General features: G+C 44.0%; 1 protein-coding gene across 1 annotated transcript in view; it reads left to right on the top strand.

Annotated features, from left to right (window-relative positions):
- Nucleotides 1–1400: 1400 nt before the first annotated feature.
- The window catches only part of LOC126183715 (mucin-19-like), a 99508-nt gene continuing 74632 nt past the window's right edge, over nucleotides 1401–26276 (top strand). The window contains exon 1 of the mRNA XM_049925902.1: nucleotides 1401–1487. The gene's annotated coding sequence lies outside the window, so the exon portion shown is untranslated. The remainder of the gene's footprint in view (nucleotides 1488–26276) is intronic.

Genomic DNA, 26276 nt, shown 5'->3' with positions numbered 1-26276 from the left:
AACAATCGCATGCCCCGATGTTAAATGTCTGTGTCGCCTTTTACACATAAAATAGCTATCAAGTGAAGTCCTCAAAAGCCGGCCGGGGTGGTCGAGCGGTTCTAGGAGCTACAGTCTGGAACCGCGCGACCGCTACGGTCGCAGGTTCGAATCCTGCCTCGGGCATGGATGTGTGTGATGTCCTTAGGTTAGTTAGGTTTAAGTAGTTCTAAGTTCTAGGGGGCTGATGACCTTAGAAGTTAAGTCCCATAGTGCTCAGAACCATTTGAACCATTTTTTGAAGTCCTCAAAAAATCAAAATAAACTGAAGATTCCACTGCAAACTAGCAACAGTGCAGACCGTCAACCTACTCTCATACATTTGTATCCTATAAAAATTTGTACGCTAGTGACATAAAAATTATTTATTTGCTGTCATTAATCGTCAAACAAAACTCATACACAATGAGGAAATAAGTCAACAAACCCAAGTCGAAAGCTTAACAAAAAGACTGAAACCCTCCCCCCCCCAAAAAAAAAGAAACAAGGAAAAGTATCCGAAGTCCAAAAACAAAACGAACTCCAAACACCGAAAATATATACAATGAAAACGTAATAAAAGAAGAAAGTTTTAAAAGGAAAAACTGAAACGAAAAACAGTGTAACAATTCTTGATAATTTGGGCTATTTGTACGTATACACTAAACTGAACAAAGTTTTATGATTGTTAAAAAAAGGTAGGAGGTCGAAGGTTCGAATCTCGACATATGCAACGAAATTTCTTGTTTCTATAAATTTAATCAAAAGGCATTGATTTTCATTTTTATTCCATTAATTGGTTTAAAGGTAATGTTTTTATATCTAATATTTTGTCGCATAATTTACCTCATTTTATTCACTTTTTTATTTGCTCTTAATTTTCTTCCTAGCATTCTTTTCTCGTTTGGAATCTGCCTGTGTGGTCTATAATCTGCAGCCAAGTGCCTACCAGGACTGATCATCGGCTGGTAATGTGGCTTCCCATGTACCGAGTGTGAGGATGGTTTCAGGTAACCAATCTCAGCGAGAAACTGAAGTTTTTTTTTACTGCTAAAACTGAAATTTTGCTGCGGAAGATTGATGTGCAAACAAACAGATTATGAAATTTTTCTGTCTTGGGTTTACTGGTAGAGGCTTGCCTTAAACGCCGTAAACAAATCGATCGTGATTTTAGTTCTGCCGCACATTGTTGATCACCGTTTTTTCGGATGCATTTCACATCGCGAGATTGTACTTAAGTCAGGACATGCGTTTAAATTCAAGCTACAAAGCCAGTCGTTTGCCGCCGTTCACTCATTGGTCACTTAAAATCAGCTGACAAAACAGAGCTCCTGCCAATTTCGTCATATCGCGAATCGGACGATTCCAACATTACTCCGCGAGAAGTGACCCGCTGTGTTCGCGCATCACTCACAAGCGAGCGGCAGCCGGCGGCGGAAGTGGATAAACTGCAGCGGCAAGTGACAAACGTTAGTTATCAATTAATTTTAATTGGGCTGTAGTAAAAATTTATTATTTAGTATTTTCATTTCTGTAAAGTTCTTCTTATGTTTCTAATGTTTTCATATCCCGGAATATTCGATTTTTGTATAAACAGCAGCACTCTCTGTCCGTAAGTTCAGTTCTCTTCTGTCCGTACATTGGGTTCAATACAAATATGTGTTGATTGATGAACTGCTTCTTTCGGTTTTGACTTGATTGTGGTTATGACGTGACAAAATTACGACACATTGACACACAGCAGCTGTCAAAATATGGTGTATTAAAGAGCGATACATTCGCCACCAGCGGTTCGTGCTGTGGTGTTAGTAGAGGATATTCAGTGATGTCGCCCGCAACAAAAAGAATAATGAGATAAACACACACGCAAACACACACACACACACACACACACACACACACACACACACACATACACGCACAGTATATCGACCGTCTATTACTGTCATATACCAAATAGTATTTAGGGTCTGTCTGCAGTTTCTTTTTTTCTTTTCTTTTTTTTTTTTTGTTGTTGTTGCAAATTATGTTGCTGTTACTGCACGTATCATGTTTACAGTTCAGTGGTTCATACGTATATTACGTATCCGAAAAAAGTTTTTTTTTCATTTCGTTGTTATTATTATTGCTGTTGCAGTGCACGAAACCTGTCGTAACTTAAGTTCAGCGTAGTGAGATCGCCAATCCATTGTAACCGCGGGGCACATTTCATTTCCATGTACCCCATTCACGGTCACATCTGACTCATTATTATGTGGACACCTGTAACACACAAAGTTACGCCACGCTCCCCCCCCCCCCCCCCCCTCCGCCTTCCCACCCCTAATTTACCATTCTTCCAGATGACTTCACGGGAAAATATGCAAGGTTGCAGCTCAGGTGTCTTCGTGACAGAAGAATGCAGGTGTTTTCTGGGTCTTTTGAGCTCGTGCACATGTGCTACACAGTCGCAGGTCATCCAAAAATATTTCCCCGGGCCCCACCCGCAGCTGGACAGGTGTGGGCGGCGCCCCTGGCCGCGCCTCCCCTACACCCAGCCGGCAGCTTCATATCGATTAGGCACGGCGAGACCATAAATCAATACCCATCTCCCGGACCGTGCGCTTTACTGCGGATGCTGTCTGTCGAAAAACAAATCGCAGCACCAAAAAATAATTAATGTAGAGTAATGAAATTTCCACAGTACATTTATTTAAATGATTAACATTGCAATTCCACAGATTAATGTAAGCGTGAGGTACGTCATTGCAAATGTGAAGTGCTGGTTCATTAACAACCGGTGTAACCGCTATAATGTTGAATGCAAGCATGCAAACGTACATGCACTGTGTTGTACAGGTGCCAGATGTTTGTGGGCTGGAGTTCCATGCCTGTTGCCCTTGGCCGGTCACTACAGGGACGGTTAATGCTGTTTGCGGATGAAGCTGGTGTTTCCGTCCGATGATGTTCCATATGTGCTCGACTGGAGACAGACGTGTTGATCGAATAGGCCAAAGCAACATGCTGAGACACAGTAGAGCATGCTGGGTTACAACGGTGTATGTGGTCGAGCGTTATCCTGTTGGAAAACACTCCGTGTAATGCTGTTCATGAATGGCAGCACAACACGTCACCAGACTGACGTACAAATTTGCAGTAGGGTGCGTGGGATAACCACGAAAATTCTCCTGCTGTCATACGAAGTTGCACCCTAGACTATAACTCTTAAGTGTAGGTCCAATGTGTCTAGCATGCAACGGGTTGGTAGCAGGTCTCAACTGGCGTCCATCTAACCAACATCACTGGTAGTAGAAAAAATAAAAGACGCAGCAAATTAAGAGCTAATAAGGGAACACAGACGTATAAAAAATAAGCCTAACAGAAAGTGCAAAATGGCTAAGCAGGAATGGCAAGAGGAAAATGCAAGGCCATAGAACTAGAGGAAAGATAGACACCGCCTATACGAAAATGAAAGAGGCCTTTGGAGAAAAAAGAAGCAGCTGCATTAATATCTAGAGCTCAAATGGAAAACCAGTACTAAGCAAAGAAAGGGAAGCTGAAAGGTGGAAAGAATATATATATATATATATATATATATATATATATAGGGGCTGTACAATGGAAATGAACTCGAAGGTAATATTATAGGAAGCAAGTGGACGTAGATGTGGATGAGATGGGAAAATTTGATGGATCGCTGAAAGAATTAGGTCGAAAGAAAGCTCCTGGGTTAGACGACATTCAATCAGAACTGTTGATATCTTTGGGAGAGTTAGGCATGACAAAACTAAGGCGAAATACCCTTAGACTTCAAGAAGAATGTAATAATTCCAATCCGAAAGAACGCTGGCACTGTCAGGTGTGGAAAATTACCGAACCATCAGTTTAATAAGTCATTGGTGCTAAATACTGACACTAATTATTTACAGAAGAATGAAAAAACAGGTAGGGAAGATCAGTAGAAACAGAAGTACAACTTCAAACAGCCAAGATTGCTACTATACAGTATTTATTGTGATAACCGGTTCCAGCAAACTACGTTCTCATTATTATATCTGTAAAGCATAGATTAACATATTTAAGCCCGCCGTGAGCAGATGTAAAGGAGTGTAGTACAATTTTACGTAAACATGGACTATACCATATAATACAACATACCATCTGCAGTACATTTAACTCAATCTTGGTCAAATACATGTTATATTGTATCATATCACAGAACAACATTTCATGAACATGAGAAAATAATATATCAGCAAGTAAAGTACAAAGTAACTGCTACACAAAACAACGTATATATTGCACTGATTATATAAGCTCATGTTCATGCATTAGCAGAATAAAGACTGAGATTTTCAAGTAAACATTATAGACGTTACAACCAACCACCAGGTGGCACAGTGGTAGAAGTCACAAAAAAATATGTAACGTTACTTTATACAAATCACAATATTTACATTATCAACATGTAGCTCGACATTTAGTTTCTAGGATGGTGCTCGAGGTCTTGGTGTGAAAGACACGGATGACTAGACCACAGGAATATATAGCGTAATCCTTTAACTTGGTATCTAATACGATAAAAATAAACCTGCTATATAACCTAGTCATCACAGCTATACAAAAGGGCGATGTAACTTGCAATACACAATTCACACTTAAGTTTGTAGCTCTGTATTAGTTACTGGCATAGTGCTTGAGGTCTAAGAGTGAAATAGAAACTGACAGGGAGAAACTGAAAGAATAGCATAGTCCCAAAAATTGTAATGTCGTAATATTTAATACTTCTATTTAATAAACACCAAAAACAAAATGTGACCAAGAATGTCACAACCTAATAGTTTGTCGCCCAAAGTCTATTTGATATGTGACGTAAGTGCATAAAATAATGTTCGAGGCCAAAATGTTACGGTGAATATTTTCAGGAAAAACAATGTCTTTCCAGTGTGGGCTTCCCACAATTCTAATGTGTGAGCGAAAGGGAATATCAGTATCGAAGAACAAGGAGACGTCAAATTTGGTGGAATTATAGAAGCGCATCATTTTGACGAGATAAATACAAATACAGTTTACATTAGAAATGGAAAGACTTAATGCCATAAGTTATTTGGCTATCACCATTAAGAAACAGAATAGTAAGCATACTTTCAGCATATTTCGGAAACCGACGAATACTGATGTGCCGGCCGGCGTGGCCGTGTGGTTCTAGGCGCTTCAGTCTGGAACCGCGTGACCGCTGCTGTCGCAGGTTCGAATCCTACCTAGGGCATGGATGTGTGTGATGTCCTTAGGTTAGTTAGATTTAAGTAGTTCTAAGTTCTAGGGGACTGATGACCTCAGATGTTAAGTCCCATAGTGCTCAGAGCCATTTGAACCATTTTGAATACTGATGTGATTATTAACGCTTCTTCATGTCGTCTATTGCGTTATAAGACAGCTTATTTTAACACAACGTTATACAGAATGTTAAAGTTACCATTGGATGCCAAAAGTGCAGAACAGGAATTGGCAATACTAAAACATATTGCTGCAGCTAATGGCTATTCTCAGGGCTTAGTCGAAGAGCTTTATGGAAAACCAAAAAAGAAGTCAAGTAAAACTAACAAGTATAGTTTTACTTCAGGTCAATTCAAAAAGCTAAACCCTAAATTAAAACAGGACAAAACCGAACGGCACTTCTGGAAGTCAAATTTAATTGCTGCATTTAAAACTTCCAATACGCTGAAGTCGAAGTGAATACCACAAAATTGAGATGAGTGATGGCAAATGTAATAGAGCGAGTGCAGTGGGATTTATGTGGGACAGGCGGGACATCATTTATTACCTCATTTAAGGTGCATACTAGTACTCGTAATAAAATCATCACTTTTTTGCGTAAAGTTCCCAAGGAGAAAAGATTAGAAACCTTAGAAAAGCTACAATTCTGAAGTTATAGGAAAAGATCTCTGAATAATTTACTGAACGACTATTTAGAATCTAATGAGAAAAGTTTTCTATTTCTATTTTTGATTAGAATGTGAAAAGTCCGTACTGGAAAGACACTGTTTTACCTTTTGCTTTGACGATATTCATCGTAAAATTTCGGCTCGAGCATTATTTTATGCACTTACGTCGCATATCACGTAGACACTGGGCGACACACTATTATGTCGTGACATTCCTGGTCACATTTTGTTTTTGGCATTTATTAAATTACAGAACGTACAGAAATATTAAATATTACGACATGACAATTTTTGGGACTATGCTATTCGTTCAGTTTGCCCCTGTCAGTTCATTTTTCACACTTCGACCTCGAGCACTATGCTAGCAAGTAAACCTCGAGCTACAAGTTTAAGTGTGAATTGTGTCTAGCAAGCTACATGGCCCAATTTGTATAGCTTTTACGACTATATTATATAGCAAGTTTATTTCTATTGTATGAAATACCAAGTTGCAGGACTACGCTAGTTCTTCCTGTGTCTATCATACCAAGACGTCGAGCACCCTGCCAGTACCTAAGCGTCGAGCTACACATTAATAACGTGAATATTGTGATTTGTATAAAGTCAGCTAAGTGACTTCATTATATAGTTTCTGTGCTTGTAACGACGTGTTTGTGGTAGTTACGAGTGGAACACTTGATGTTCCCTTTGTAGGTCCTCTACGTTTGCTTAACTATACCGAGGTACCGAACAACAGTGTATGGTTCTCGAGGCTTTATGCTACCTGTATTTTATTACATGTATAATTTCATCGCATTTGTTTTTATAAGACGAACAAGCCATATAACTGACTTCACTACATGCGTATTTAGTTTCTATTTTATATAATGTTTTAAAATTATTACAACAAAATAAGTGTAACGAACTCGTATTTAGACTATTTATTGTATGTCTCTAGTGTAGCGTTCTTGGATTTTTGGTTTCTCTTAATACTATATAAGACACGACGTTACTCTTTTTTTTTTTTTTTTTTTTTTTAGCTACTACCGCTGAGCCACCTGGTGGTTGGTTGTAAAGCCTATAATCTTTATTGGAGAATCTCAGTCTTCAGTCTGCGAATGTACGAACATAAGTTTGTATAATCAGTTCAATACGTACACTGTTTTATGTAACAGTCATTTTATGCTTGGCTTGCTGATATACTACCGTTCTCATGTTCATTAAATCTTGTTCTATGATATGATACGATATAATGTGCATTTGATCAAGACTGAGTGAAATGCACTGCAAAAATTTGATTACAATGTGTTTGAATATGTAGGTCTATGCTTTACACATCTGATGATGGCAACGTAGTTTGCTGAAACCGGTCATCACAATAAATGCTGTAAAATAGCTATCTTGGCTGTTTGAAGTTGTATTTCTGTTTCTACATTCGTGTAGATCGCCCCCTAATTGGTAATATCAATCATATATGGGAAAATCAGTTTCCGGGAAAATGTAGAAACACGAAAGAAAATACTAACCCCACGTCTTATATTAGAAGACAGTTTAAGGAAAGGCAAACATATGTTTATAGCAACCATAGACTTAGAGAAGCTTTTGAAATTCTGAGGGTAGCGGGGTTAAAATACAGGGAGCAAAAGTTTATTTGTAACGTGTTCTGAAACCAGACGGCAGTTCCAAGAATCTAAATATATGAAAGGGAAGCAGTGGCTAAGAAGGGAGCGATATCGCCTTACTCCGATGCTACTCAATCTGTACATTGAGCAAGCAGTAAAGGAAATGAAAGAGAAATTTGGAAAACGGATTAAATCTCAGGGAGAAGACATAAAAACTTTTGAGATTTGCCGATGACATTGTAATTCTGACAGAGACAGCAAATGTCTTGAAAGATCAGTGTAACGGAACGGAGGGTGTCTCCAGAGGGGGATATAAGATGGACCTTAACGAAAGCAAAACAAGGGTAATGGATGTAGTCGAATTAAATCAGGAGATGCTGCGCGAATTAGATTAGGAAATGAGAACTAAAAGTAGTAGACGAGTATCGCTAGTTGGGCAGCAAAATAAATAGTGATTGCCGAAGTAGAGAGGATATAAAATATAGACTGGCAATGGCAAGAAAAGCGATAAGAATAGAAGTTTCTGAAATGTGGAAATGTAGAAGAATGCTAAAATTAGAAGGGTACATCGTGTAACTAATGAGGATGTAATGAATAAACAGTGGGAGAAAAGAAATTTTTTTCTAGCCGGCCGGTGTGGCCGTGCGGTTAAAGGCGCTTCAGTCTGGAACCGCGTGACCGCTACGGTCGCAGGTTCGAATCCTGCCTCGGGCATGGATGTGTGTGATGTCCCTAGGTTAGTTAGGTTTAATTAGTTCTAAGTTCTAGGCGACTGATGACCTCAGAAGTTAAGTCGCATAGTGCTCAGAGCCAAAAGAAATTTTTGGGACAGCTGGACTAAATGAAGGGAACTGTTAAACGGATGCATTTTTAAACAGGCTGTTCCAGAAGGAGTATCCCTCTCTCAGACAGCTTGGCGCAAGCTGGCATAACAAAAAATGGTTCAAATGGCTCTGAGCACTATGGGACTCAACTTCTGAGGTCATCAGTCCCCTTGAACTTAGAACTAATTAAACCTAACTAACCTAAGGACATCACACACATCCACGTCCGAAGCAGGATTCGAACCTGCGACCGTAGCGGTCTCGCGGTTCCAGACTGCAGCGCCTAGAACCGCACGGCCACTTCGGCCGGCCTGGCATAACAGTGCCCGCCTGCCGAGTGTGCGCGAACTGTGCACGGGGGTGCTGTAAAGGAATCTGCTTCACGCTTACAGGTATGGGAAACAGTTCGCGTGTGAATCGTGAACACCGTATGTAATAAAACCGGTTACGAAGAGGCTATGACCAAGTAATTCATTGTAGCAGGATGTGTGTGACACGAAAAATTCAGTCTAAGTGAAAAATAGTAACATTTTGTTACGTTTGTGAAACAAGACATTTCTTTTTTATTACAAGGGACGAAAAATTAGGAGTGAGGCCTGTTGCTGCTGCAGGACGCAGAACACTCTTCAGTGCTGCGTCATGGAGCTGCACATTTCTGCAGTTTTTATGCTCTTTATAACAGTTGTTCACAACAATATGTAGAGCCAAGCATAGAAATAATATTAGCTACATTTGTGTGTAGCTTCATAAATTCTTCGGCTTTAACATCACGATACCATCTTAACAAACTGGTTGTGTTGTAGTATCTTACCTTGAGTAGAGTGCAGTTCGTAAATCAGTGATTTCTAACTGTATTTCCGAAGGCACAGTATCAGGTGCAGCGGAAAATGGTGCCCTAAATAATTTGAATTGATTTTCTAGGTTAGATGGATCTCTGGAAAGGCTGACGGAGTTGCACAATATTTTGTTGATAAGCTGTGAAGTCTCGAGGTAAATGTAGCGATGAAAACGCTAGATTTCGTGTAATCAAACAGACGTAGTTTGACAATGAATACGTTTACTATGTCATACATACTAGGAATAGCAGAACCTTTCCTTGCAGTGCGAAATTTAATCGATTTAAGCGTACCGTGATAGCAATGAGAAAGGCCAAGTCTGCAAGCCATTTGACGTGACTGCGTGCTGGCTGCGTCTCTTCTTTCATTTCTATAAAGAGGGCGGTTTCCTTCCGAATGGCAAAAAATATGTTGAGAACTTCGCCTCTGCTAAGCCATCGTACCGCACAATTATAGGGTACGTCACCATTTGCTGCTGCGGGGTCTTGCAAAAATCTCTTGAACTGGCGCCCTACAAAATTCACTCATTGTACCACGACCTTCTTGACGTCGCTATATTGCACACTTTCTGCGCAAAGAGCCTCCTGGTGGATAAAACAGTGTATCCAGAATGAGATTTTCACTCTGCGGCGGAGTGTGCGCTGATACGAAACTTCCTGGCAGATTAAAACTGTGTGCCGGATCGAGTCTCGAACTCGGGACCTTTGCCGAGAGGTTCACAGGAGAGCTTCTGTGAAGTTTGGAAAGTAGGAGACGAGGTACTGGCGGAAGTAAAGCTATGAGTGCGGGCCGTGACTCGTGCTTAGGTAGCTCAGTTGGTAGAGCAGTTGCCCGGGAAAGGCAAAGGTCCCGAGTTCGAGTCTCGGTCCGGCACACAGTTTTAATCTGCCAGGAAGTTTCAAAACACTGTGCACTTGGCACGATGCGTATCCATGTTTAGGAAATGACGAGAAGCTGATTGCTTGGAGAAGCAAGCTCCCTCAAATTTTCTTACCTCTCCTGGCGTTAAGCACTATGCGGCGACCAGAAAACAGAGGTCACGGCATGCCACTTCTTGCAAAGATTGTAGCTTGCTCGTAATGCGGCATCAGTTGAATGCTCTTCCTTGTCAACTATCTAAAATTACTTGAAAGACATCATAGTCACCGTTGACTGTATGAAATATTTATTATTACGATTGCAATTTCGGCCTTAGAGCCATTTTCAAGTAACACTGCAAATGTTACCTAAACACAAAAAAATTAAGCGCAGGGTGTATATACATTATTAAACAAACATTTCATTAAGATAGTAGCATAATTATAAAAATTGTTGAGAAATGTACATAATTTGCATTCTGTCAGAATATAAGACTATCTTACTTAGAATATATGTCGTGCTGTTAGCAAAGGCACTCGAGTCGGTCTTCTGCTGCCACAGCCCATTAACGCCAAATTTCGCCGCACTGTCCTAACGGATACGTTTTGAGGTTATTTCACGCACTGACAACTCAACGCAAACGCTGCTGCTCTCAGTCGTTAAGTGAAGGCCGTGGGCCATTGTTGTTCGTGGTGGTAGGTAATGCGTGAAATGTGGTATTGTCGGCACACTCTTGACACATTGAATCTCGGAATATTGAATTTCCGAAATGGAATGTCCCATGCGTCTAGCTACAGTTACGACTCCTAGTTCAAAATCTGTTAATTCCCGTAATGTGGCCATAAGTTCTTCGGAAACCTTTCCACATGTAACACATGAATACAAATGACATTTCCGCCAATGCAGTGCTCTTTTGTACCTTATATACGCAATACTACCGCCATATTTACATGTGGCTATCGCTGTCCCCTAACTTTTCTCACCTCAATCTAACAGACGAAAAGCTGCATAGTGGACAGTTAGTTAGTTGTAGGTCGATACTTTGGCATTCTGTTATTTAAAAAATAAAGAAAGCATATGTATGTAAATATTCACGTAAATCATCGCACATAAAGATCACACTACACAGATGAGCCAAAACATTATGACCACCTTTTTAATAGCGTGTTGTTCCACTTTTCAAACTCAATACAACAGGGATTCTGCTTGCGATGGATTCTACACTACTGACCATTAAAATTGCTACACCAAGAAGAAATGCAGATGACAAACGGGTATTCATTGGACAAATATATTATAATAGAACTGACATGTGATTACATTTTCACGCAATTTGGGTGCATAAATACTGAGAAATCAGTACCCAGAACAACCACCTCTGGCCGTAATAACGGCCTTGATACGCCTGGGCATTGAGTCAAACAGAGCTTGGATGGCGTGTACAGGTACAGCTGCCCATGCAGCTTCAACACGATACCACAGTTCATCAAGAGTAGTGACTGGCGTATTGTGACGAGCCAGTTCCTCGGCCACCATTGACCAGACGTTTTCAATTGGCGAGAGATCTGGAGAATGTGCTGGCCAGGGCAGCAGTCGAACATTTTCTGTATCCAGAAAGGCCCGTACAGGACTTGCAACATGCGGTCGTGCATTATCTTGCTGAAATGTAGGGTTTCGCAGGGATCGAATGAAGGGTAGATCCACGGGTCGTAACACATCTGAAATGTAACGTCCACTGTTCAAAGTACCGGCAAAGCGAATAAGAGGTGACCGAGACGTGTAACCAATGGCACCCCGTACCATCACGCCGGGTGATACGCCAGTATGGCGATGACAAATACACGCTTCCAATGTGCGTTCACCGCGATTTCGCCAAACACGGATACGACCATCATGATGCTATAAACAGAACCTGGATTCATCCGAAAAAATGACGTTTTGCCATTCGTGCACCCAGGTTCGTCGTTGATTACACCATCGCAGGCGCTCCTATCTGTGATGCGGGTTCAAGGGTAACCGCAGCTATGGTCACCGAGCTGATAGTCATTGCTGCTACGTCGTCGAACTGTTCGTGCAGATGGTGGTTGTCTTGCAAACGTCCCCATCTGTTGACTCAGGGATCGAGACGTGGCTGCACGATCCGTTACAGCCATGCAGATAAGATGCCTGTCATCTGGACTGCTAGTGATACGAGGCCGTTGGGATCCAGCACGGCGTTCGGTATTACCCTCCTGAACCCACCGATTCCACATTCTGCTAACAGCTATTGGATCTCGACCAACGCGAGCAGCAATGTCGCGATACGATAAACCGCAATCGCGGTTGGCTACAATCCGACCTTTATCAAAGTCGGAAACGTGATGGTACGCAGTTTTTCTCCTTACACGAGGCATCACAACAACGTTTCACCAGGCAACGCCGGTCAACTACTTTTTGTGTATGAGAAATCGGTTGGAAACTTTCCTCATGTCAGCACGTTGTAGGTGTCGCCACCGGCGCCAACCTTGTGTGAATGCTCTGAAAAGCTAATCATTTGCATATCGCAGTATCTTTTTCCTGTGGGTTAAATTTCGCGTATGTAGCACGTCATCTTCGTGGTGTAGCAATTTTAACGGCCAGTAGTGTACAAGTCCTTCACAGGATCCCGGAAGTATATGGCACCCGATGTCTACGCGCAGTTCAAGCAATTCGCGAATATTTCGGGATGGTGGTTTACAGGCCCGCAGCTTGCTCCCGATATAAGCCGATGGGTGCAGATCGTGCACATTTGCTGGTCAAGACATCAGTGTTAGTTCACTATAATACCCCATAAACCACTGCTGCGCCATTCTGATCTTGCAAGATGGAGTTATCCTACTGGAAGATGTCATTGCCGTAGGGGGAGACTTCAAACATGAAGCGATGGAGGTGGTCCGCAATAATGTTGACGTAGTTCACTGCTGTCATGATACCTTCGATTACCACCACGGATTCCATAGAAGCCCAACTCAGTATACCCTGTAGCATAATTATGAATTCACCGGCCTGCGTCTGTGGCGCATTGAATGTTTCGTACAGCCATTTGTCTGAATGACGCCGTGTAAGGACCCAACCATCGACCTGGTGTAACAAGAAATGCGATTCATTCAACAGGAGGCGCATTTCTATTGATCCGCGGTGGAAACTCATTGATGCTGTGCCCACTGCAATCATAACAGGCGATGTCGTTGGGTCACACAGGAACACGTTGGGGTCGTGTGATGTGGAGCTCCATGATCAACAGTGGCCTTTGAACGGTGTGCTCCGAAACACTTGTGTCCGCACCAGTATTGTACTCTGACGTCATATCCGCCACAGATCGCTGCCTATCCCGAGGATCCTATGACTTCAGCGTTTTGTGGTGAGACTTGGCCGTCCAATACCACACAGCCTACTCGTTATTTTACCATTCTTCAACGACTTTTAATAGGTGTTCACGATAGTAGAACGCCAGTAGGCGACCTGCTTCACTGTTTAAGATATTCTCGTATCCAGCTGCAACGCTACAATAATGTGTATTTGTCGAAACCTCTTGCCCCAGTGGATTTCCGGATTTGCGGCTAGCATCTTCCCTATAATGACTGCCTATTTGTCTCTCTTCCGCTTACATTGTATCCTTGCTTCGTCAAGTGCCCGCACCATCACTAAGAGGCATTCAGTGTCACGGTGGGCAGTGGTCATAACGTTTCTATAATATCTTAACATTTATAGGCTATTAGTCCTCGTCCCTATAACTTGTGGTGGCGTAGTTTCGTACTCAGAAAAAAAACAATGGTTCACATGGCTCTAAGCACTATGGGAGTTAACATCTGAGGTCATCAGTCCCTCATACTTAGAACTACTTTAACCTAACTTAACCTAAGGACATCACACACATCCATGCCCGAGGCAGGATTCGAACCTGCGACCGTAGTAGCAGCGCAGTTCCGGACTGAAACGCCTAGAACCGCTCAGCCACATCGACCGGACCGGCCGCGGTCGCCGAGCGGTTCTAGGCGCTTCAGTCTGGAACCGCGCAACCGCTACGGTCGCAGGTTCGAATCCTGCCTCGGGCATGGATGTGTGTGATGTCCTTAGGCTAGTTAGGTTTAACTAGTTCTAAGTTCTAGGAGACTGATTACCTCAGATGTTAAGTCTCATAGTTCTCAGAGCCATTTGAGCCACAGCGACCGGCCGTACTCAGACATATCGCGGACCTATAAACGATGATCTCGCTCAGTAAGGAAAAAAAAAATTACTCCTTGCAGAGATCGAAATGGATATCCGGCGCGTACTGCTTCGATATTGCAATCTGTAAGATTTTGTTCAAATTTCAGAATACCAGCTAGAATACTGAACGACGGCTACAGTGAAGCGGAAATGGAAGGACGCACGTTTGCACTCAACCATGAAAATCAATAATATTGACGGGTAGAGACCACGCCTTTAAAATGTAGGAGAAACTATGCCAACAGATATGATAATTGCGTTTCCCCCCGTACAAACACGCTTCGTGGATGGACTCCATTTCACATGGGTCAGAACGATCTACAGTTGAGGAAGCCAGAAGAAATCTTCGTAAAGTTTCCATATACTATGAATTTTCGCCGGCCGGAGTGGCTGAGCGGTTCTAGGCGCTTCACTCTGGAACCGCGCGACCGCTGCGGTCGCAGGTTCGAATCCTGCCTCGAACACGGATGTGTGTGATGTCCTTAGGTTGGTTAGGTTTAAATAGTTTTAAGTTCTAGGGAACTGATGACCTCAGATGTTAAGTCCCATAGTGCTCAGAGCCATTTGAACCAATATGAATTTCCATACAAGGAAAAGATATCTCATATATTGGAGGACACACACGTCTCAATCAGTGTGGCAAATCAGCTGTGATGGAGCCCTATGTGGAGAAGGGATGTGCAGTGGGATGTGATAAAACAAAATAGTCAAAGCAAAAAATTATGGGACGAATGAATTTCGGGATCTTCTAACGTACGCGCGGTGGACAATGCAATTAACTAGAATTTAGGATGAAACCTTAGCAAGTCAATGATTTTGGCTTTGGTAGCTAAAAGTTTAAAAACTTAAGAACTACATCGTGTCCTGAAAAATGACATGAGAGGTACAGGAACAGTGGGATGTCATTATTGGATCAACACCTGTAAGTGAACATACGCTATGGTAGTCAGTTCAATGCTCAGGTGGGGACGAGCATCCACCACGTGACGTAATGGAAAAATGCTATTGGCACCTGTGGGTGCGTAAAGGCTGAGCAAAATGCCCAGGAGCTCAACAGCCTTCTGTCGTTAGCTGCTGATCGCCGGTAGCTGCAAATTTGAAGCTTTCTGTAGTAACACAATAAAATCTGACATTTATTCCTAGACCATTGTACATTATTTTATGATAAACGTTTGACTGATGTACCAGTAATCAATCTTAGTACTCAGGCTACCTGTGCCCGCCAGAGTGGCCGAGCGGTTCTAGGCGCTACAGTCTGGAACCGCGCGACCGCATGGATGTGTGTGATGTCTTTACGTTAGTTAGGTTTAAGTAGTTCTAAGTTCTAGGGGACTGATGACCTCAGAAGTTAAGTCCCATATTCCTCAGAGCCATTTGATTTTTTTGCTACCTGTTGAGAAGTGCACCTGGCTATCACCTGCAGCAACAATTTAGAACTCACTCGTCTCCTTTTCAACGTGACGATGTAACTGTTCATACTGCGCGGATCACTTGCCGAAACACGTTTTATTTCTGTATTTATGCGTTTATTTTAGGTGGAAAAATCAGAGGATCGTGATTCAGAGTAGCGTGACTTATCAGCGGTGTTAATCTTGATAGTTGCGGCCCCAAGTTGAGCATCGGAAGGTCTGCAGTGACTAAGCCTCATCGGCATGTCTTACGACCTATCTCACGCAGGAAATACTTAGGTCCGGGTTAATGGTGGCGTGTCTCTACATGGTGTGAATCATGATGCTGAATCGCTGGCAGCCCTCGCGTCACGTGAATCACGCAACAACTTCCAACCGACCACTGAAAAAGCCCCTGCGGACTATGACTAGAATGAATCAGGCAGAGCTCATAATGTGTAAAGTTTCAGTTTCCCCTCTCCTGCACTCATTCTGAGGTCAGTGTTCGTAATTAATGCGAGAATAGTCCACAGAACTCTCTTTTTACGTCAATAATGGAAGCTGTTACAAAATACTCATTTAAAAAAAAAAACCATGAATGAGTTATGCAAAATGGTCAAAAATCGATATTCATACAGATGTCGATTTTCTTAATATTTTTGACGTTCTCTCTCAAACGCTCGAGGGCGCGTAGTTAAACTTTGGAGTAAATTGTCAGTTGCCACGCTATTTTAGTCGCACACTGTGATACAACTGTTATCCGTACCACTGCATAGAGATGTGGTGGGTCATCAAACTTCATCTTCATTGTATGGAAAATATATTTATTTGACCCTCTCTATTATAAATTATAGTGCCAAAGAACACTAGACCTTTAATGTGCCCACCGATGAAGGGAATACAAGACGCAGAAAGAAAAAGTAATGGAAATAGATTACTGATATGATCGGCCATAACAATGACACTAACGATGCCCAGAAATATCAAGATCTGTAATACACTCCTGGAAATTGAAATAAGAACACCGTGCATTCATTGTCCCAGGAAGGGGAAACTTTATTAACACATTCCTGGGGTCCGATACATCACATGATCACACTGACAGAACCACAGGCACATAGACACAGGCAACAGAGCATGCACAATGTCAGCACTAGTACAGTGTATATCCACCTTTCGCAGCAATGCAGGCTGCTATTCTCCCATGGAGACGATCGTAGAGATGCTAGATGTAGTCCTGTGGAACGGCTTGCCATGCCATTTCCACCTGGCGCCTCAGTTGGACCAGCGTTCGTGCTGGACGTGCAGACCGCGTGAGACGACGCTTCATCCAGTCCCAAACATGCTCAATGAGGGACAGATCCGGAGATCTTGCTGGCCAGGGTAGTTGACTTACACCTTCTAGAGCACGTTGGGTGGCACGGGATACATGCGGACGTGCATTGTCCTGTTGGAACAGCAAGTTCCCTTGCCGGTCTAGGAATGGTAGAACGATGGGTTCGATGACGGTTTGGATGTACCGTGCACTATTCAGTGTCCCCTCGACGATCACCAGTGGTGTACGGCCAGTGTAGGAGATCGCTCCCCACACCATGATGCCGGGTGTTGGCCCTGTGTGCCTCGGTCGTATGCAGTCCTGATTGTGGCGCTCACCTGCAAGGCGCCAAACACGCATACGACCATCATTGGCACCAAGGCAGAAGCGACTCTCATCGCTGAAGACGACACGTCTCCATTCGTCCCTCCATTCACGCCTGTCGCGACACCACTGGAGGCGGGCTGCACGATGTTGGGGCGTGAGCGGAAGACGGCCTAACGGTGTGCGGGACCGTAGCCCAGCTTCATGGAGACGGTTGCGAATGGTCCTCGCCGATACCCCAGGAGCAACAGTGTCCCTAATTTGCTGGGAAGTGGCGGTGCGGTCCCCTACGGCACTGCGTAGGATCCTACGGTCTTGGCGTGCATCCGTGCGTCGCTGCGGTCCGGTCCCAGGTCGACGGGCACGTGCACCTTCCGCCGACCACTGGCGACAACATCGATGTACTGTGGAGACCTCACGCCCCACGTGTTGAGCAATTCGGCGGTACGTCCACCCGGCCTCCCTCATGCCCACTATACGCCCTCGCTCAAAGTCCGTCAACTGCACATACGGTTCACGTCCACGCTGTCGCGGCATGCTACCAGTGTTAAAGACTGCGATGGAGCTCCGTATGCCACGGCAAACTGGCTGACACTGACGGCGGCGGTGCACAAATGCTGCGCAGCTAGCGCCATTCGACGGCCAACACCGCGGTTCCTGGTGTGTCCGCTGTGCCGTGTGTGTGATCATTGCTTGTACAGCCCTCTCGCAGTGTCCGGAGCAAGTATGGTGGGTCTGACACACCGGTGTCAATGTGTTCTTTTTTCCATTTCCAGGAGTGTATATGAAACGAATAGCTATAGATTCGATTATCTAAAACTGCGTACATTTTGGCGCGGAATGGGAGGACTGAAGACTGCTGACTGAATCGAATGGATGTGGCGTTTGGATGAAGAGGATGTGGTTTCATGGATCCCTTACGACGATCGATGACTCTTGCGCAACTCGCCACACACCTCAGATTATGCAACAAAATGCGGTACATAGCTTACAGGTGAAAAACGTTCAAGCTTAACACTAGGTCAAAGAAACATTGTTGCACCGCTCGGAGTGGCCGCGCGGTTTTAGGCGTCATGTCACGGACTGCGCGTCCCCTCCTGCCGCTGGTTCGAGTCCTCCCTCGGGCAAGGGTGTGTGTGTTGTTCTTAGTATACGTTAGTTTAAGTTAGTTTAAGTAGTATGTAAGTCTAGGGACCGATGACCTAAGCAGTTTGGTCCCTTAGCAATTTACACACTTTTGAACATTTGAAACATTGTTGCCAATTTTCGCTCAGAAACAGACCATTTCTCTTCGTCCACGAGACTCAGAGGGCCATAGACACGGGTTCCCAGGTAGATTCCGTCTTTCTTGACTTCCGTAAGGCGTTCGATACAGTTCCCCACAGTCGTTTAATGAACAAAGTAAGAGCATATGGACTATCAGACCAATTGTGTGATTGGATTGAAGAGTTCCTAGATAACAGAATGCAGCATGTCATTCTCAATGGAGAGAAGTCTTCCGAAGTAAGAGTGATTTCAGGTGTGCCGCAGGGGAGTGTCGCAGGACCCTTGCTATTCACAATATACATAAATGACCTTGTGGATGACATCGGAAGTTCACTGGGGCTTTTTGCGGATGATGCTGTGGTATATCGAGAGGTTGTAACAATGGAAAATTGTACTGAAATGCAGGAGGATCTGCAGCGAATTGACGCATGGTGCGGGGAATGGCAATTGAATCTCAATGTAGAAAAGTGTAATGTGCTGCGAATACATAGAAAGAAAGATCCCTTATCATTTAGCTACAATATAGCAGGTCAGCAACTGGAAGCAGTTAATTCCATAAATTATCTGGGAGTACGCATTAGGAGTGATTTAAAATGGAATGATCATATAAAGTTGACCTTCGGTGAAGCAGATGCCAGACTGAGATTCATTGGAAGAATCCTAAGGAAATGCAATCCGAAAACAAAGGAAGCAGGTTACAGTACACTTGTTCGCCCACTGCTTGAATACTGCTCAGCAGTGTGGAATCCGTACCAGATAGGGTTGATAGAAGAGATAGGGAAGATCCAACGGAGAGCAGCGCGCTTCGTTACAGGATCATTTAGTAATCGCGAAAGCGTTACGGAGATGGTAGATAAACTCCAGTGGAAGACTCTGCAGGAGAGACGCTCAATAGCTCGGTACGAGCTTTTGTTGAAGTTTCGAGAACATACCTTCACCGAGGAGTCAAGCAGTATATTGCTCCTTCCTACGTATATCTCGCGAAGAGACCATGAGGATAAAATCGGAGAGATTAGAGCCCACACAGAGGCATACCGACAATCCTTCTTTCCATGAACAATACGAGACTGGAATAGAAGGGAGAACCGATAGAGGTACTCATGGTACCCTCCGCCACACACCGTCAGGTGGCTTGCGGAGTATGGATGTAGATGTAGACTTTTGACCTGAGGTTACGCTATTAATATAGAAGTCTTCTATTACAGGAGTTGTCAACCTGTTGTTGTTGTTGTTGTGGTCTTCAGTCCTGAGACTGGTTTGATGCAGCTCTCCATGCTACTCTATCCTGTGCAAGCTTCTTCATCTCCCAGTACCTACTGCAACCTACATCCTTCTGAATCTGCTTAGTGTATTCATCTCTTGGTCTCCCCCTACGATTTTTACCCTCCACGCTGCCCTCCAATACTAAATTGGTGATCCCTTGATGCCTCAAAATATGTCCTACCAACCGATCCCTTCTTCTGGTCAAGTTGTGCCACAAACTTCTCTTCTCCCCAATCCTATTCAATACTTCCTCATTAGTTATGTGGTCTACCCATCTAATCTTCAGCATTCTTCTGTAGCACCACATTTCGAAAGCGTCTATTCTCTTCTTGTCCAAACTATTTACCGTCCATGTTTCACTTCCATACATGGCTACACTCCATACAAATACTCTCAGAAATGACTTCCTGACACTTAAATCTATACTCGATGTTAACAAATTTCTCTTCTTCAGAAACGCTTTCCTTGCCATTGCCAGTCTACATTTTATATCCTCTCTACGTCGAACATCATCAGTTATTTTGCTCCCCAAATAGCAAAACTCCTTTACTACTTTAAGTGTCTCATTTCCTAATCTAATACCCTCAACATCACCCGACTTAATTCGACTACATTCCATTATCCTCGTTTTGCTTTTGTTGATGTTCATCTTATATCCTCCCTTCAAGACACCATCCATTCCGTTCAACTGTTCTTCCAAGTCCTTTGCTGTCTCTGACAGAATTACAATGTCATCGGCGAACCTCAAAGTTTTTATTTATCCAGGTCCCATCTCCTTAAATTCCCACCTTTTTGCAGTTTCTTCAGTTTTAATCTACAGGTCATAACCAATAGATTGTGGTCAGAGTCCACATCTGCCCCTGGAAATGTCTTACAATTTAAAACCTGGTTCCTAAATCTCTGTCTTACCATTATATAATCTATCTGATACCTTTTAGTATCTCCAGGATTCTTCCATGTATACAACCTTCTATCATGATTCTTAAACCAAGTGTTAGCTATGATTAAGTTGTGCTCTGTGCAAAATTCTACCAGACGGCTTCCTCTTTCATTTCTTAGCCCCAATCCATATTCACCTACTATGTTTCCTTCTCTCCCTTTTCCTACACTCGAATTCCAGTCACCCATGACTATTAAATTTTCGTCTCCCTTCACTATCTGAATAATTTCTTTTATTTCATCATACATTTCTTCAATTTCTTCGTCATCTGCAGAGCTAGTTGGCATATAAACTTGTACTACAGTAGTAGGTGTGGGCTTCGTATCTATCTTGGCCACAATAATGCGTTCACTATGCTGTTTGTAGTAGCTTACCCGCATTCCTATTTTCCTATTCATTATTAAACCTACTCCTGCATTACCCCTATTTGACTTTGTGTTTATAACCCTGTAGTCACCTGACCAGAAGTCTTGTTCCTCCTGCCACCGAACTTCACTAATTCCCACTATATCTAACTTTAACCTATCCATTTCCCTTTTTAAATTTTCTAACCTACCTGCCCGATTAAGGGATCTGACATTCCACGCTCCGATCCGTAGAACGCCAGTTTTCTTTCTCCTGATAACGAGATCCTCTTGAGTAGTCCCCGCCCGGAGATCCGAATGGGGGACTATATTACCTCCGGAATATTTCGCCCAAGAGGACGCCATCATCATTTAATCATACAGTAAAGCTGCATGCCCTTGGGAAAAATTACGGCCGTAGTTTCCCCTTGCTTTCAGCCGTTCATAGTACCAGCACAGCAAGGCCGTTTTGGTTATTGTTACAGGGCCAGATCAGTCAATCATCCAGACTGTTGCCCTTGCAACTACTGAAAAGGCTGCTGCCCCTCTTCAGGAACCACACGTTTGTCTGGCCTCTCAACAGATACCCCTCCGTTGCGGTTGCACCTACGGTGAAAATAACTGTCGCGGGAAATTTGCCTCTCGTGTGGCAAGGACCACTCACACTATGACTATGACAGACAGTTTTTCAGTTCTTCAGATGAGAAGCTTTGATGTATCCGTCCATACTTCATATACCTCGGATTAGCGGTTTTCACTTATTCCGAAATTTGGAGAACGGAACGAAAGACTTTTGCAAGCGACTATGGGTTTCGAGAGGTAACGATAAAGTAGTCGAATGGGCAGATGGAACTCTTCAACGATTTTTCAGTAAAAAGGAAGCTTCATCTAAGTTTCACAAAATGCCGATAATTACGTGCAAATGCAACAAACTGTTTTCTAGACATGCAACAGGTTAATGCTAATGTATTGTACCGCAGATACATTTCCTCTGCTCTGTATCGCCAACTCATACCTAATCCCAGCGCCCGCAAATGCCTGAACGGGAATCTGCAGACCGTTTACTGTACTGAAGGGCATGTAGATGGGACGTGTCAGTTTACTGTCAACGACACATATCATCGTATCACATTCATTGTATTTCGTCATTCTGATGAAAACAGTTTTGGTTTCTATCTAACTTTTCGTGGACAGTCTGCTTTATGACTAACGATTTTTGCCGGCCGATGTGGCCGAGCGGTTCTAGGTGCTTCAGTCCGGAACCGCGCTGTTGTTACGGTCGCAGGTTCGAATCCTGCCTCGGGCATGGATGTGTGTGATGTCCTTAGGTTATTTAGGTTTAAGTAGTTCTATGGGACTTCACATCTGAGGTCATCAGTCCCGTAGAACTTAGAACTACTTAAACCTAACTAACATAAGGACGTCACACACATCCATGCCCGAGGCAGGATTCGAACCTGCGACCGGAGCGGTCGCGCGGTTCCAGACTGAAGTGCCTAGAACCGCTGGGCTACCCCGACCGGCTTGTCCCATAGTGCTTAGAGCCATTTGCACCATTTGAACCTAGGTCTTCGAGCCACGTCAGGTGGTTGAAACCCCAGAGCTTTCGACCGAGCTCTACTCGGCCGTTGTCAAGTGGTACATGACTGCCGTGTCGCCGTGGTCTCACCGTTATATAGTCGCGCTGCTGGCTGTGACGCCACTGGTGCGCTCTCCCTCGCCGACAGTGCTAATTTTTTTCGTCCAGCGTCCGTCGCGCCCGCTTCAACCTCACGATGGCCGGGTTCCAGGCTATGATGAGCTGCGAACTGGCGTTCCTGTTGATGGTGTTTGTAGATATTTTTATTTCTACCGTTTCTTTTATGATGCTGGACCAAAATCTCTCCGCTCTCATAGGCCCTAATGGCAGATGTTTCGTCGAATAGATTACTCCACAGTACGCACTGTTTGGCCGACGCAGTAGCAGCCATGCTGACATGGTATTTTGTACACACTAGGCGTATTAAGCCCTTAATCATCCTTAACATGCCTCATTGGCTGTCGTATATTTACTGGCGGCCTGAACACTATTGCGATGTTGTGTCTCTGCAGGAGCCAGCTAATCTTTTCCGACTCTGTGTCACAAAAAGGCGAAAACGCAAGTTTCTTGTTCTCCTCTTCGGTGACGTTTTTCCTGCGTATCTCATCAGAAACAGCTCGTGGTACCTTGCGGTGATTGTAGCCGGTTTCCCGGAACATTTTCGGAGGTGGCTTGGTTCTAGTGGCAGATTTTCAGCGTCTGAGGCGGCTTAAGCACGGTGGATGAGAGTGCTCAGAACGCCACGCTTTTGTGCCAGACGGTGGTGGCTAAGAGCGTGCAGATATCGATCCGTATGTGTAGATTTACTGTACATACTGTGGCTGAGTTGCCTATTAGTTTTCCCTCTACCACCGTATTAAAATCGTTTCAGACGCTGAAAATCTGTGACTAGAACTAAGCCACCTGCGAAAAGTCTTAGAACGCCTAGAGAGTACAAAATACCATGCCAATGTGGCTGCTACTACGCCGGTCAAACAGTACATACCGCGGAGCAACACCGGTCGGGACACAAGAGGTGCTGACGTCTACGCTGTCCTGAAAAATCAGCTTTAGCAGAACATACTTTAGAAAATCGATACCGGGTTCTATTCGACACATCTGTCATTAAGGTCGGACGCTGTGGCAGAGCGGTTCTACGCGCTTCAGTCCGGAACCGCGTGACTGCTACGGTCGCAGGTTCGAATCCTGCCTCGGCCATGGATGTGTGTGATGTCCTTAGGTTAGTTAGGTTCAAGTAGTTCTAAGTTCTAGGGAACTGATGACCTCAAATGTTAAGTCCCATACTACTCAGAGCCATTTGAACCATTTGTCATTAGGGCCTATGAGGGCGAAGGAATTTTGGGATAGCGTCATAAAAGAAGCGGTAAATATAAAAATGTCTGAAAACATGATCAACAAGGACGGCGGTTTTACAGCTCGTCACAGCCTCGGACCTAGCCATCGTGAGGCTGAAGCGGGCGGGACGGACGCGGGACAAAAACATTAGCGCTGTTAGCGAGGAAGAGCGCGCCAGTGACGTCACAGCCAGCAGCATAGCTATATAACGCCGAGTCCATGGCAACACGGCAGTCATGTACCACTTGACAATGGCAGAGAAGAAAGCTCGTAGGATTTTAACCATCTGACGCGGTTGGAAGCCCGAAAAGATTTTATTAATTCATATCGCTGCGACACAATGCAGTCATACAGCTTTAAGAGTTTTCACATAAGAAATTCGAAGGCATTACTTTTCAGCAAGTCCTCGTAACTGTGGAAATAATGGCAGCTGTGGAGTAAATGAACATTATTACAGATAATCTGCATCCTTCTAAGCTTGATGTCTTTTCCATAACAGCGATGACATCTTCCAGCAAGATAACTGTCTGCGTCGCGAGGCCAGAATCCTACTGCAGTGATTTGTGGAGCAAGATAGCGAACTCGTGTTGATGCAAGGCCACCAACTGTGCCTGATCTGAACCTAATGGCCGGCCGTTGTGGCCGAGCGATTCTAGGCTCTTCAGTCCGGAACCGCGCTGCTGCTACGGTCGCAGGTTCGAATCCTGCCTCGGGCATGGATGTGAGTGATGTCCTTAGGTTAGTTAGGTTTAAGTAGTTCTAAGTCTAGGGGACTGATGACCTCAGATGTTAAGTCCCATAGTGCTCTGAGCCATTTCAACCTGATGGAATACATCTGGAACGCTATCAGACGCCACGTCCACACCTGCGAACTACCGACCCGTTATTTACGCGAATTGTGTGACCTGTGTGTATAGATCTGGTGTCACATACCTCCGTAAACCTAACGAAGGCCTTGTGGAACCCATGCCACACAGAATCGCTGGTGTATTGTTTTCCAAAGGTAGGCCAACACGCTGCTAAGCAGGCGGTTATTATGTTTCGGCTCATCAATATATATGATAAAGTGGAAGAGAAGCCTGATATATGTCTTTCAGTTGGAGAATATATTCAGCTACACAAGCACTATGGTCGTAGCTGGCGCAGGACACGACAAGCTGTGGAATCGCCAGGCTATTGTCGTTCAGCCGAGGTGACACATCCTCCCGCTGCTCGTGCAATTACCAAAGACGCTCAAAATACGCCATCGTGACTCGAACAGAGAAACTGATCGACATAAAAGTTTTCTGGGTTTGGTACCGCGTCATAATGTAAAAAACTACTGCTGCTATAGAAAAGCCAACGTTTCGGCCACGATTGCAGCGGCCTTCTTCTGGGTCTGATGGTGCGTTCTAGCTATGCAGTGTCCTTTATAATTTGTTGTTAGTGTTCACTGCGCATGCCATTACGTCATAATTTTAAAAAGGTAGTTGGTTTATTGGTCACTTAAGGAAGAAGAAGAGGGAACTTTATTTTAATAGGTTATTGCGGTGGAGGGAGAACATGACCTCTGTTGTCCATTGGCTCTTGTGTTATGTGCCATGATTGGTGGCCACCGTCGAATGAGAAGTTTGCTGTGTGTTTACCAGCTGCTGGACGTCGGCCGCGCGGCGGCAGTTACTCGCCGGTAGTGCTCGTGCCTCGTGTTGACAGTGCGGTCTGTTGGGCTCTGATTGCTGGCAGCCAAGATGGGGCAAGCGCAGTGAACACTAACAACAAATTATAAAGGACACTGCATAGCTAGAACGCACCATCAGACCCAGAAGAAGGCCGCTGCAATCGTGGCCGAAACGTTGGCTTTTCTATAGCAGCAGTAGTTTTTTACATTATGACGCGGTACCAAACCCAGAAAACTTTTATGTCGACTGACTCTGGCCGCGGAAGCCTACGCAATTAGAGAAACTGATAGTTGTGCATAGAAAGAGAAATACTTACTACATGAGCGTAACTTCTTCTTCTTCTTCATGCTCGTATTAATCAGCCCTAGTGCTTGAAATTCAAGAAAATCCTCAAGCAGTCAAAAGTGGTCCAGCTGTCGCGACTTCTGTGCCTCGAAGTGACTGTTCTTTAGCACCACCCAGGAAACATGTGTAGCTTAAGGAAGGATTCTCCATTTTCCTTATCGAAGGAACCGCTCTTGATTTTGTCTTCAGTTCAAGGGAAATGTGGTTTCCCCTTCCTTACAGTCTAGTGTC

This window comes from Schistocerca cancellata, chromosome 4 (assembly GCF_023864275.1).
Source record: "Schistocerca cancellata isolate TAMUIC-IGC-003103 chromosome 4, iqSchCanc2.1, whole genome shotgun sequence".
NCBI classification, from domain to species: domain Eukaryota; kingdom Metazoa; phylum Arthropoda; class Insecta; order Orthoptera; family Acrididae; genus Schistocerca; species Schistocerca cancellata.
Note: the sequence above shows the minus strand (reverse complement) of the source record. Positions and strands in the feature narration are given on the sequence as shown.